Here is a 12,403-nt window from a genome sequence, read left to right on the forward strand (position 1 = left end):
TTAGTTTCTATGATGTTTTTAGTACATTTTCTAGGATGTCTGCATCAATTTCTTTCACCCATGTTTTGATTTTTTCCTCAAGCTTATTTATCTTTTCTATCTTTTTCAAACTTGGAGGAAGGATATTGTAAAGTTTGGTTGCCAGATATATGTGGTTTCTTTGGCCAAAACTTGTCTTGAATTTTGGAACATCTCGTATATCCCTTTTTGAGGCTCTTGTATCATGTATCCGAGTTTCATTAGGAGATTTTCTGTTTTTAAAATGATGTATTAAAATATTCTTGGCATATATTTGTTTTAAATTTAGAATATCAAAACACTTGAAAATATCTTTTGAGGAGGTTCTGATGGGTAATTTTAGTATGGTTTTTATAATGCTCTTTTGAGCAATATCTAAGTGGTTCATATTATTAGCTGTAGCAGATCCCCATACTAGAATTCCGTACTCAAGACGGAAATGAACTAAAGCATAAAAAACTTTTTTGATGTCTTTCCTAGGTAGTGGGTTTCTTAGGTTTTCGAAGAAATATACAAGTCTCGTAAGCTTTTTAGTGAGTTCATTTATGTGTATGTCCCATCTAAGGTTTTCGTCTATTTCCACTCCTAGATACTTAATACTTTTTGCCTTTGTTATAATAGGGCAAGAGCAATGTGACTTATTATTTTGACACTCGTGCAATTTTATAAGAGTGTATTCTTTACCCGGTTGACCTCTTGAGTTTATTGAAAAGGCTAGATAATTAGTTTTAATTATATTGAGCGTAAGAGAGTTCATCCGAAGCCAATTTTGATGTGCAGTTACTCCATGTTCAGCCTCTTTATAAGTGTCCACCCAGTCCTTTTCGTGGAATAACATAACAGTATCATCGGCAAAACTAATTATATTTCCATTGATGGGAAGTTTGGTAATTTCATTTATATAGATGAGAAATAAGATTGGTCCCAAGACACTTCCTTGAGGGACGCCGTAGTTTATTGGAAGAGGATTGCTTTTTCGTTGGCCTATTTGTACTTGTTGTGTTCGTCCTGTCAAGTACGTCATCAGTAAATTTAGTGGAGTGCCAGATATGCCAATTTTCTTAAGTTTTGTGAGAAGAATTTTATGATCTATTGTGTCAAAGGCTTTTTTTAGGTCTATAAAAACAGCCAGACATTTTTTTCCACCGTCTTAATTTTTTATGGCTATTCTTGTTAAATGTTCAATTGCGTCCACGGTACTCAAACTTTCCCGAAATCCATATTGTGTTGGGGAAATTTTTTTATTAATTTCCAGAAAGTGGACGATTTGGCTTTTCAAAATTTTTTCCAGGATTTTTGAGAAAGTGCTTAGGATACTTATAGGGCGATAATTATTTATGTCATTTTTGCTTCCATTTTTATAAATTGGTAAAACTGTAGCATTTTTTAGACAAGAAGGAAATATCCCCTTTGATATAGAGAGGTTTATAAGGTATGTCAGGGGGAGGATCAACTCCTCTTGGAGATGTTTTATAGTTTTGATTGAGATAGGATCATTTCCTGAAGAAGTGTTGTTATCTAGTGAAGCAATCACTTTTCTTAGTTCGTTGCTAGTTATTTGGTTTAGATTTGGTGTGCTATCTTGGATTGAGACTTCACTATTTTCTATTTCCTTTTCATTAGTAATTGGTTTTGTGATTTTATTTGCCAATTTCGAGCCTATGTTAGTGAAAAAAGTATTAATATATTCCATAATTTTGTCAGGATGCTCTGCAAAGGAAGTTGGAATCATGTCAATGTTTAATTCTCCAATCATTTTCTTGTTGTAGGAGGGTTCAGAGTTAGTGATTTCTTTTATAATCTTCCATATTTTTCTGGAGTCATTGTGACATTCTTCTATTTTCCTTTTATAGTAGTTTTTTTTGGCGTTGCGAATAAAATTTTTACTTATATTTCTGTATCTTTTATAGAATCTTAATTTAAATATATCGTAAGGGTCTTTTTTAACTTTTAAATGTATTTCATCTCTTTTCCTTATACAGTTGATGATGTTTTGTGTAATCCAAGGTTTGATGTGCTTATTTTTATGGGATATCTTTTTTTCTATTAATTTGGTATTCGATTGTATTGTATGTTGTATAATTTCGTTAAAATAGCTCCAAGCAGAATTTGTATCATCTGTTTCATAAAGGTTTGTCCATTCAGTATTTTGTAATTTTTTTTTACTTCCTTCCAATTGGTTTCCGATATTTGGAGTGTAATTTTATGATTTTGGATTTTTCCTGTTTTATTTTTGTTAATGGAGAGAATTGTTGAGTAATGGTCTGTAATCGTGTATGTATATGTAATGGCTTGAGTTTGTTTATTGGTCTTACTGAAGATATGATCGATGCAAGTTTTGCATTCATTTGATACTCGAGTTGGTTCATTTATGAGGCTTTTTAATCCATGGTAAGCAAGCGTCTGCATATAGTCAAATTTTTTTGGATGTCCATTTTGAAGAATATCAATGTTGATATCACCAATAACGAAAACGTTTTTAATGTTTTTGAGTTGATTTAGTTCTTGAGATAGAGAATGAAGGAAAGGTTCTATGTTTTTGGTTGAGGGCGATCGATAAATTGCTAGTATAGCTGTATCGTTCCCAACTGATAATTTTAGGCAGTTTGCATTATTTATACTGATCTCTTCAACATTAACTTCTATATCTTCATTAATGTATACAACTACACCATCACTTTTTCCCTTATTCATTAACGTTGAGTGAGGGATGTAATTGTCAATTTGTAAAGCAGATTATTTTTCAAATATGATTTAAGATTTTCACGGCCAAAAGTATTTTTGTTATTTGTTTTTGGGGTGTTATGCCGTGTTGCGCTAACTCCTTCTTTAGCCAACGTTTCGGACAGCATTGCAGTGTCCATCATCAGGGCAGATGTGTTGCTCTTTTTGCACTAGGTTCCGTGGTTAATATAGTGTTAGCCATTTTTTTTATTTTTGTAATAGTTGTTATTATGAGCCATTTTATTTATATGATGTTTTTCAAATCGTCTATATGTTTAACGTAAATTATTTTTTCGTTTGCATTTCTTCTTGCCATTATTTTTCCCTCTTTGTGCCAGACGTATGAATAGTTTTTTTTTCTTTTGAGATTTGTTTGGTTTTCCAAAGAAGTTTCTTATGGTAAGAGCTCAGTTCTTCAGCTATGTATATTGTTTCAGTTGAAATATCTTTGATCGCAGCATAATTTGACCAGCAACGATTGCTTCTCTAGTCGGATCATTAATACAAACAGTTAAGTAATTACTGGTTCGTATATTTTCATAAGCTATTATATTTGAAACACTTTGATTTAGTATATTGAGATTAATATCCCCAAAAAATATGATATTATCATTAAAGTTTACATTATTACAAAAAAAAACAAGAAATTTCATTTAAGAATCCCTTTTTATTGATGTTAGGTGGTCTATAAATTGCAAAAATATAAAAATGACATTTATTAGGTAATGTCAATATTCCAAACTCATTTTCAAAGTGAATGGTTTCAACTATTTCTTGTTTAAAATGTAAATGTTCCCTTATATACAGCGATATACCGCCTCCTTGTTTATTGCTTCTGCAATAATAATACGATTTATATCCTGGAATATCAAATGATTTAATAAGTTCCTCATTATTTGCAGTTTCGCAAAGCATAATTACATCTATGTCTTTAAAACAGTTTTTCAAATAGGCATGAAGAATATCCCAATACTACTTTAGTGATCTTATATTTATTTGGACACAGGTTAGGTTAGTATTGCATTTATTAATATTTTGTGCGTGAACCCAACATTCTAAATGGCTTGAACGGGTAAATTCTACATAAGTATCATTGTCAATATAGTTGAAAGCCATATAAAAATATTATATAATTAAATATTATACTAGTAACATTCAGTATAATGGTTGGAAGTTAAAATATAGCATCTATTAATAAGTAATGTCGTTGCAAGGCAATGTACATAAATAGTATAGGTGGAGTAGATGTACGAAATATACTTGAATATTGCAAGCATGTAAAAAAGAAATTGAAAAATAGATTTTAATTTTTTTAATATTATGGTTGTTGGGTTTAGTATTATTTCATACTATTTCCTGAGAATATCTCTGAGAAAGTATGTACAAAATAGCATCGAGTAATACAAAACAAACTTGAAGAATATCATCACGGTATTAGTGTTTTGTATTAGTTTTACCGCAGGTACCTATGTGATATCATATAGCTACGTCGCGACGTATACGTAGACGTATACGTAGACGTATAGCCGACGCGTCGGCTTATTACCAACACGCCAAATAATTCAATATGTACAAGTACTTCAATTAATGCTTATAATTAAGTCAAAATATTTCACAAATAAATATAATATATCTCGACGCCATCTAGTGGAAAATTCAGCAATAACAAAGCCTTTCCTACAAAAATAAATGTTGTTGTTTACATATGAATTAAAAAAATTATAACAGGTTTGACTCCCTTGAATTAATTTCGTGGATAAATTACCACGTACCTAGTAGACCAAGCTTACTTATTTCACCTTTTTTTTAATTATTTCTGGCTTTCATCCTTCAAGGGTGTTCTTGGTCATCATTTTAAATTATGGAGAAATGAAAGGTGAATTTAGATATTAATTTTATTTAAATATGCAAATTTAAAAATTATAATGAAAATTAGAGTCGAGTTCAGACTTAGAAGAGATGAGATGTTGAAGATGTTGGAGGCAATTTTAGATAAGGTTTGATAGAAGAGAGGATATTTGTTTAGAGACAACAACCAAAAAATATGTGATCTAAAGTTCCCACTTCTAACTAACTAACCATCACGCCGTTTCCCCGCAGGGGTAGGCAGAGAGGACGGACCGCCAAACAAATCGGTCTTGGCACACACTCCTTGCCTCATTCACATTCATACATCGTCTCATAGAAGCTCTTCTATTGTTCTGACTCTTGACATGGCCCGACTCAAGTATCTGATTCACTTGGTCATGCCATGTCTTCCTCGGGCGTCCTCTGCTACCATTCACATTTGCATCGTATATTCTCCTTACACTCCTTTCTTCGCTCATTCGCTCTACATGCCCAAACCATCTAAGCGTCCCTTTCTTGATCTTACTCCTTGCGCTTACATCAGCCTTGCACTCTTTACGGATCTCCACATTCCTCACACGATCATACGTGGGTTTACCACACATACGCCTCAGAGATCTCATTTCAACAGCATTCAATCTACTTTCATCCTTTCTTTGCCAGTTCCATGCCTCACTTCCATACATCAAGGTAGGTACCAGCACTCCATTGTGGACTGCTAACTTCGCATCTTTGGACTATTTTTTGTTAGCGCCAACTTCCCACTTCTAGACCACAGAATGTACAATGTGGGGAGTCAACGACGTGAATTTTAAAAAGGTGGGAAGGAACGGAACAATGTCCGATCATCATTCGAATGAGTAGAAATTTATTTTTTGGAAAAATGGGGTAATTACTGAAACAACGGTTTTGATGGGATAGTCCTTTGTTTTGAGGCATAGCAGGCTCCCTTAGATTGACTAGCAATGTGCCAATACTCTGCCCAAACATTGCGGGATCTATCTATGATGATGTAAAAAATGTCAGATAGGGGAATGTGGTTTACGAGGGTAAAAACAGGGTTGGACGCTCCTTGTTTTGCCAAGGCATCCACAATATCATTACCCATGCTACCAACATGTCCAGGAATCCAAATCAGAGTTACAGTTTTACCAGAGCTTTGAATGGAGGCTATCATCACTCGAATAAGGCATACAAAGTGATCATCATGATGAAAAAGAGGACTGGATTTAAGTTTTTGAAGGGAACTGAGAGAGTCAGATAGAACGAGGGAATGTTAAAAATTGTTTTTATTATTGTAGAAAGCAATCACTTTGTGGTTTGACATATTTAATAAAATAAAATACTTTTTGTTTTAAAACCACGAGTTTTTAATAAGTTTTAGAACAGATCGGTTTCGCTTTACTCAAGCATCTTCAAGATACAAATTATTACCAGACAAGAAGTACAAAGTGTTTTTATTTGTATAAAAAAAAATCTGAAGGAGACAACATGATATAAATATAACAAACACAGATAAATCATACAACACATTTACACATTTAATTCTAATTTTTTTTTTTTTTTTTAAACTTCCGATTTAGTTGTCCGGGTTAAGTCTTCCCCAAAGGAAAAACTTAACCCTTCCACTCACTTTTCCACAAATGATCAGCTAGTCAATCAACACTATGTAAGTGCATTATATAAGTAAAATAAATACAAAACAATACAAGAACAACAACACGTCAAATCACCAGATATCAAATGGGAAAAAAAATTCACCGTCTCCAGATATTTTCATATCAGAGGGTTCGGCTCGGTAGAACTTCTAACAGGGCCTATAAATCCTACTGATCCCTCAACATAAATATTTAAAAAATCTTTTGTTATCCTACATGTATTCAAAATGACCGACTTTTGCATCTTTATATATAAATTTTTTGATAGATCTAATACGCCTAAATTTTTAATTAGAGAGCTAGGTATAATGCCAGTAGCCGAAATAACGAATGGTAATATTTTTATAGTCTGAGAATGCCAAATTCTTTTTATTTCATTTCCTAAATCTGTGTATTTTCTTATTTTTTCACTAACAGATTTTTGAATATTACAGGAATTTGGAATAGCAACATCAATGATATAAGTTTTTTTTTTAATTTTGTCATGTATAACTATATCGGGTCTATTATGACCAATCGCTCGGTCTGTTAGTATAGTTTTATCATAATATATTTTATAAAATTCGTTTTCTTAAAATGAATTTGGTTCGTATTCATAATATGGTACTACATTACGGCAGTCAATCAAGTTATGTTTAATTAACAAATTTTGGTGAATTATTTTTAAAACTTGATTGTGCCTAAATGTATACTCGGACGGTGCTAATATAGAACATCCCGATATAATATGTTCTATAGTTTCCGGAAAAGCCAAACATTTTCTACACAAATCATCAATTTGATTTGTATCTTTGATTATATGCTTTCTATAATTTTTAGTATTAATGACTCTATCCTGAATTGCAAGCATAAATCCTTCTATTTCTGCGCTCAACTCTCCAATACTCAACCATTTGTTTGACTTAATTTTGTCAACATACGTTTGGTTGAGATAATTGAAGTGTTTTGCGTGTAAAATTTTATTTGACCAGGAATCTAATAATTCCTGGTTGGGATTTATAAAAATGTTGGCATTCTCATCGTATAAATTTAAAGGTGTAATATTTCTATCTGCCTTGCAAATTATTTTGTGCATTTCTGAGCTATGAGCTTTCCTATGGAAAAAAGTTCTTAGCATTTCTACCTGATTATGTTTCAAAGAAGTTATTTTGACTATACCTCTACCTCCTAAATTTCTAGGTAAATTAACTCGTTCTATAGCTGAATTTGGATGATGGCAATTAAACTTTGTTAGCGTAGTTCTAATTAATCTTTCTAAGTTATCTAAATCTGTATTAGACCATTTAATTATGCCAAATGAGTACGTTAATAGAGGTATTGCCCAAGTATTTATTGCATTTTAAAATTTTCCTTATCCAAAAATATATTTTTATTTTTTTCAAATGAATGTCAAATATTGTTGTTTACCTTGGTTACTGGGGTCCTCAAATATTTTTTTTTTAAATCCTATTTATTTACCTAAATATCCTATGGCTTACTGGCAGTTTATTTAATGCGTTATCTGATATACTCTTCTTTAAATATTTATATTTTTTGGGATCAAAGCTAATTCTTTTCTATCTGATATTACAAAAAATAATCAGAGAGCAAATGCAAAGTATATGCCTAAACTAGCGTTGCTAAGCAATTATTTAATATTATTTAGATATATTATTATTTATTACTATTCTTAATAATCAATTAGATATATCAAGTATAAATTATAATATAACTATTACCTCTATAAATATAACCTCTGACCAGGCCCATGCGAGTTGAAAGTATTGATGTATGCCTTGAATTTTGAATTAGATGAAATGAAGATGTTTTGGATGAAACTGTTGGCAGCTGACCCTGAGAGGAATCCGACGGAGATTCGGAAGCGACCCTCGACTTTTACACCTCCAGGCTTGATTGAAAGATTCTTAAAAAGCACAAATTATTTATTTGACTATCATTTCATTATTATATTATTTAACCCAACCGATAATAACCTAACCTATAATAACCCAACCTAACCTAACATTACCTATCCTAACCTATAATATTCCAACCTAACCTAACCTAACCTATCTTAACCTAACCTAACCTATAATAATCCAACCTAACCTAAACTTACCTATATCCTAACCTAACCTATATCTCAACCTAACCTAACCTTTAATAACCCAACCTAATCTAATATAACCCAACCTAAACTAACATAAAATAACCCAACCTAACCTATAATAACCCAACCTATCCTAACCTAACCTATATCCTAACCTAACCTAAACTTACCTATATCCTAACCTAACCTAACCTATAATAACCCAACATAATCTAATATAACCAAACCTAGACTAACATTAAATAACCCAACCTAACCTTTAATAACCCAACCTAATCTTATATAACCCAACCTAACCTAACATAAAATAACCCAACCTAACCTATAATAACTCAACCTAACCTAACCTATATTAATCCAACCTTACCTAACCTAACCTATATCCTAACCTAACCTTTAATAATCCAACCTAACCTAACCTAACCTATATCCTAACCTAACCTGTAATAATCCAACCTGACCTAACCTAACCCCACCTATAATAATCCAACCTAACCTATATATATACCTAACATATAATAATCCAACCTAACCTATAATAAACCTTACCTAACCGAACCTATCCTAACCTATATCCTAACCTAACCTATAATAACCCAACCTAACCTAACTAATCCAACCTAACCTATATCCTAACCTAACCAATAATAACCCAACCTAACCTAACCTAACCTAGAATATCCCAAACTAACCTGACCTATCCTAACCCAACCTAACCTTACCTATAATAACCCAACATAACCTATAATAACCCTTATTTAAATATTTATTTATTTATAAAACAAACCTAAATACCTTTATTTTATTTTTCGAGTTCGGAAAAAATAATACCTACCTAGTATTTGCATAGAGTAAATGGTAAAAATTCTAGCCACTCGTATCAGGAATACCAACAAATTAAAATGTCATTAATGGAAATTATTCCGGCTGTCATCCCATACAACGAAAGCAAATTTTCATTTTACGTAATTAAAAATTATAATGCTAAAATTAAAAATTTCTCAAACGCATTCCTTTTGTATTAATTAAGGTAAATCAGAATGTTTTATAAATGTTTCGTATTATCCATGTCTAGCGATTCCGATATACCTTAATATATATTATATAAATATTTATACCTGGCAAAATGATTGTTTCATTATACATATAAGTACATGTCACATTTTATTTAACTTAATTTCAATTTCAATTTGTAATATTTATATTTTTTTTGTAATATCTGCATTAACTGTTAAGCGCCCCTGAGGTGATATCTCACAAAAGCGGCGCTATATAAATCATCCAATAAATAAATAGAGATTTGTTGGCTAATTTTACAATCAATTGTTTCTAGTTTCTATCTTCCGATTGTGTTTCATGCATTCATGTATTGTGTTATTTTATTGGGTTGGCAGTGCCTTTACTTCCTACAAACACGTGCGTGAACTTCATGCAAAATGGTGTGAAATTATTATTTACGTAAATAATATTAATATCAATATTTTTCAAAATCGTAAATGCAAAGAGTTGTTGTTTATTGTCATACGGGAAATGATCACTGGAGCAAGGGTCGGGGGACACCGCCAACGAGGAGAGAGAAGCCAGACTAGTAGAGTATATCGAGAGATCCACTGCACTGGGGTTTGTGCTGGGCGTGAGATCCTAGTAGGAGATCCGTCATTCAAAAGGAAAATGTTGGATTCATCTAGGAAATCTATCACACTTCAACCATCTCGGACGGAGAAAGCAGAACCCCAGACGGGGGAATGGTCATTAAAATCGCCTAATATAAAGAAAGGAGGGCTTAGTTGACTTACGATTTTTTTATTGAAGTGGACTCTTGGGGTGTCCTTTATTTTAGCTGCAACCATTTGGAAGTCAGCGTTGGGGGGTTTGATATTGTTTATTGGGGAAAATGATATGGATTTTTTATTAAAAAGGGCAGCACCGCCGCCCGTACCTTCCGGGCGATCATCGCGGAGACAAAATAACCTCTCGCATTAAAGTTGGTGGATGGAGTAAACCATGTCTCCAGGATAGCAGCCAAAGAAATAAGGTTTGAATTTAATAGGTTAAGGAGATCAGATTTGATAGAAATAGCACTTCGGCTATTCCACTGAAGTATTCTGACATCCTGAAGAGTTATTTTGAATAAATTATTTTAATGTGGAAATAATAGAAGCAGCGTTGGACGGTAAGTTAGTTTGAGAAGAAATTAGGTCAATTAGAAGCATAATCAGAGTTTGGATAAATGATGAATTTTCTCGGGAGAGTTTTTCAGAAAGATTTAAAGAGTTCACCGAGGACGGATTATAATTGTTTGCACACCCATTTGTCTCATTTGAAAGAGATTAACCATTGGGATTAAAGAGCAGTGAGTTTTGTTGTTGCTGATTGTATCCAGGAGCCGGTTTAGATATAGAATGTTTGTACGTGAATTTAGTTGAACGAGAAGAAGTTTTTGTAGAGTAGGAAAAAGGGTTGGATGAGGAGTTGCTGAATATAGCCTCAGCAAATGATTTTTCGACAGGCGGGAATAGTTTAGAGGCCTGCAGAAAAGACAAGTTCTGAGAGGCCATAGAAATTTTAATATTTTTTTGGAGTGATTTTTCTGGGCAAGAAGTGTTGATAGCTGTATGTGAACCCGAGCAGTTAAAACAATTAGGTAAGGAAGAAGAAGGACATTGGTCAGCTGCTTGGTTTTCTCCACATTTAAAACACCTGGGTTGAGATCTGCATTCAGCTTTGGTATGACCAAAACGGCAGCAATTGAAACATTGAGTGGTGGGATAAGTATACATTTTAACTGGTAATGAGTTGAAGAATAAATATAAATGGGAGGGAAGAGATTGACCTTCAAAGGTGAAAACGACAGATTGGGAGGGCTTCCAGGAAATTATACCCTCAGAGGAGTCCTTGTAATTTAGCCTCCTGGCTTTTATGGGATTGCCAATGTGTTGGGAGGTTTAAAGTGAAGACAGAATCTCTGCGATGGACAGATCGGTCGAGATACCTCTGACCAGGCACATGCGAGTGACATTGAAAGTATTGATATATGCCTTGAACTTTGAATTAGATGAAATGAAGATGTTTTTGATAAAACTGTTGGCAGCTGACCCTGAGAGGAATTCGACGGAGATTCGGAAGCGACCTTCGGCTTTTACACCTCCAGGCTTGATTGAAAGATTCTTGCTATTTGATAGGAATTTACCAAATTCAAGAGGGTGTATGGTATTTCCTTGCTCAGTTTTTTGGGCGTATACTATAAACGGGCCACGGAAATAAGGAGAATAAAAGTTTGTTGCAGGATGTTGAGAAAGTGCTGGTGGGGACTGTGAAGTCGAAGGCGAGTCAAGTTTTATTGGGGAAGAGGGAGTAAATTTCCTTTTTTGGTAGTCAAAATGACAGAATCACTGTCGGAAACTTCTACATTTTCCCCTTCTGGGGGGTCCAGATAGGGATCTGGGGGCTTTGTAGGGGGTCCAAGAGGGAAATCTTCCTCCAATATTCACAACAGTAAACAACTTCAACAATAGTATGGAAAATGACAGAAGTAAAAAAGATTATAAATATCTGGAAATCAACAGCGAAAAGTGACTCCTGGAAGATCAGGAGGGAGAAAAAACCTCAAGGCACAACACACTACACTTTTTTTTGCCAGAAAACAAAAAAGAATGGTATAAAATTATTTTTAGATAGAGCAAAACAAAACGACTGATGACAGCCAAATGTTATTGTTGCGAGTCCCCTCATTTCGCCGTATTATTGAGAAAATCCTGCTACTAATGCAGAAAAAAATTCAATAAAATATCGCTTGCATAAATTAGGTTATAAATACTCCGAAAATGATCACGAAAGTCTGTTATCATATAAACGATGCATAATTTATTTTTTGTCCGCAAGTATCAATAGATAAATAAATACGCATACATTATTGATTACATTATCGTTACCTTGATAATTGATAATCATTTATGTTTCGCATAATTGGCAAATAATTTTTCTAATTCATTATTAACAAATTATTTTTTTTACCTTTTGTACTTTTTTATAATTTATACTTGACTTAAATTTATATTTAACCTTA

This window comes from Hesperophylax consimilis, chromosome 3, assembly GCF_061612785.1.
Source record: "Hesperophylax consimilis isolate HC1 chromosome 3, BYU_Hcon_1.0, whole genome shotgun sequence".
Classification (NCBI taxonomy): Eukaryota; Metazoa; Arthropoda; class Insecta; order Trichoptera; family Limnephilidae; genus Hesperophylax; species Hesperophylax consimilis.